Consider the following 3,046-nt stretch of genomic DNA (forward strand, 5'->3'; position numbering starts at 1 on the left):
GCGAGGGCTCAGGGAGGGAGATGGACGCACAGAGGATAGTTAAAGTAACAGCGAGGGCTCAGGGAGGGAGATGGACGCACAGCATATCTGAGGATAGTTAAAGTAACAGCGAGGGCTCAGGGAGGGAGATGGACGCACAGCATATCTGAGGATAGTTAAAGTAACAGCGAGGGCTCAGGGAGGGAGATATAGGACATCCTGCTGTGTCATGACAAAAAAAGGGGAAAAAAAGTGTGACTCAGTTCGGTTCTCATAATCAAACCCAAAGCAAAGCAAACCCTGAGCTGACGACCTTGTCTTATTCCTAGCTGTTCACCTGAGGTCACGACGCATTAGAAAGCCTATTTATGTATTTATGCTGCCACTTTGCTCTGTACCGGCGACAGAGGAGCCCTTTAAATGGCATGTCCGCCTGTGTATTGTAAACATGTTCAGCTGAGCAGGCAGGTGACAGGATGAGAGATGGGGAGAGAGAGAGAGAGAGAGAGAGAGAGAGAGAGAGAGAGAGAGAGAGAGAGAGATGGAGAGAGAGAGAGAGAGAGAGAGAGAGAGAGAGAGAGAGAGAGAGAGAGAGAGAGAGAGATATGCACCTGATGCGCACCTGATGCTTTTCCTCCACTGAGTAGACAGAATAATGAAGCGAAAAGGCATGGATTCTCTCTCTCTCTCTCTCTCTCTCTCTCTCTCTCTCTCTCTCTCTCTCTCTCTCTCCCTCTCTCTCTCTCTCTCTCTCTCTCTCTCTCCCTCTCTCTATCTCTCTATCTTCCTCTCTCTTCCACTTTTTGGGTGCAGACAGCGCTTCCTGTTTCCCATGTTAAAGAGAGACTAAAGTCTGGGTAAACAGCCATTCCAGGACAGAGCACTTAAATTCCCCTTCACTTAATGATTTTTCCCCTTCTCTTTTTTTTGTTGGTGTTTTTGTGTGTGTGTGTGTGTTTGCGGTCATTGTTGTGGTAATCACACACACAGACCCCGCGGGGGGTTGAGGAGGATAGCAATTACTGAAGAGGAACAGCAGAAGGCTCCAAAACAACAGCAGTAGCATCCAGTCACCAGGGCAGTTACATGGGAGTTCTGGTGGTGGTGGGTGAACTGCAGTAGCATACAGTGACCAGTCACCAGGGCAGTTACATGGGAGTTCTGGTGGTGGTGGGTGAACTGCAGTAGCATACAGTACCCAGTCACCAGGGCAGTTACATGGGAGTTCTGGTGGTGGTGGGTGAACTGCAGTAGCATACAGTGACCAGTCACCAGGGCAGTTACATGGGAGTTCTGGTGGTGGTGGGTGAACAGATTCTAGCTTATAATTTGCTGTGATGTTCATGTGACGAGACAGAGTACTGAGCGTGACTCCAACGCACTGTCCGGGGACCCCCAGGGGTCCTTGAGGGAGTTCCAGGGGGTCCCCAGCTAAATGATAGTTTGGAACCAAATGGACCCGTATGGGTCTGTAACTCTGAGAGTGTACAAATGGAACCAAATGGACCCTAATGGGTCCCGACACTGACACGGGTTGAGAATCACTGCTAGAGCCGTAACAAATCTTCTCTTATGGGGGTCCCTGGTATATCTTTTCAAATGGGGGTCCGTGGGCTAATTAGTGTCAATTTGGGGGTCCTTGACATGAAAAGGTTTTGGAACCACTGTTCCAGATGCTATGGTACAGTGAACCAGGTCTGTCTTGCAAAAGAGACTTGTAAGTACTTAAGCCTGTAGCCTGACACCGTCCTATGTGGAACATAGCCAATGTACAAGCTCAAAGCTCGCATTTTCTCGCGCAAATCGCTGTATGTGTATCTAATAAGCACATTAGGCCTAGGCTATTTTTGAGAATTGTCCCTTATATAATAACATGCCCAAAATAGAGTTACCAGGGTTAATGTATAGGATGTCCTCTTGAGTTTAAACTCAATAGGACGTCCTGGTTAAAGACAGGTTAAATAAGATGCTGATGGCACATATGGTATGGCCATGCCACATGCCAAGTGGCGTACTTGAAATGCTGCATAGCCTTTGTCACTGTGCGTTATTTATGTAGACCGTATGTCATCGACACTGAGACGAACCCTCCTGACAATGTCTTAGTTGTCTCTTTTCATTTCCTCCTGTCGGGGAAGCACAGCTAGGGCTTAAAAACCTTATGTAATGTAATGGCATTTCCTTTGTGTACTTGTGGCCAAAATGAAAACAAACAGTTGCACACAAGTAGCCAGCCAGTGGAAGAAGGAGTTCTCAGCCAGAGGAATGTGACTGTTTAGGGTTTTTTGAGTTTTTCGGCGGGCCAGATGGCCCCGCTCTGCCAAACACTGCATGGTGTGTATGCGAACAGTCGGTGTTAAAGGGCAGGGGATCGAGAGTCTAAAGGGAGTGTCTCAAAGGGCAACGTTTGTCACATGGGTGGATGTCTATACGATGAGTGAGAGAGCTGAAGGACCTCTGGGGTTTGGAGTGGCATTGTGGTGGAGGAGTGCTGCAGGGCCAAGTGAAGTGCCATAAGAATGTGCTGTGTGTGCACCTCGCGTTGACCTCTTCATCATACCGGCCGTGGTGCGTCAGCGGCGGAAGTCCTATTCATTTCGTTCTGATGGAAAAAGAAACAGATGGACGTACGACGCGCGACATATGTCCATTCCGACTCGTTTCCTTTGACCCGCGGGTTAAGATAAGGCACGCACCGCACACATGCTCCTATTGAAACAACAGCAAATGTGAGATAATTAAATTGAGAGCTTTCACGGTCTAATTTATGTGTGTTAAGATCAGACACATGGCAGGAGACATGGTCAGTCTGCGTCCACATGCCTTTGTCTCCATGTGTGTGTGTGTGTGTGTGTGTGTGTGTGTGTGTGTGTGTGTGTGTGTGTGTGTGGAGAGCAGATGGTAGGTGGACTGGACACATGCCCTGACAGCGAAGTCCATAATACCCCCCCCCATTTGGCCATAAATGGGCACATACGACCTCTAACCCCTCCACCCCCCCACACCGATTGCAGAATGCATTCTGATTGGTGGAAAACAGCATGCGGTGGTCTCCCCCCCAGCCACC

This window comes from Electrona antarctica, assembly GCF_951216825.1.
Source record: "Electrona antarctica genome assembly, chromosome: 7".
NCBI lineage: Eukaryota > Metazoa > Chordata > Actinopteri > Myctophiformes > Myctophidae > Electrona > Electrona antarctica.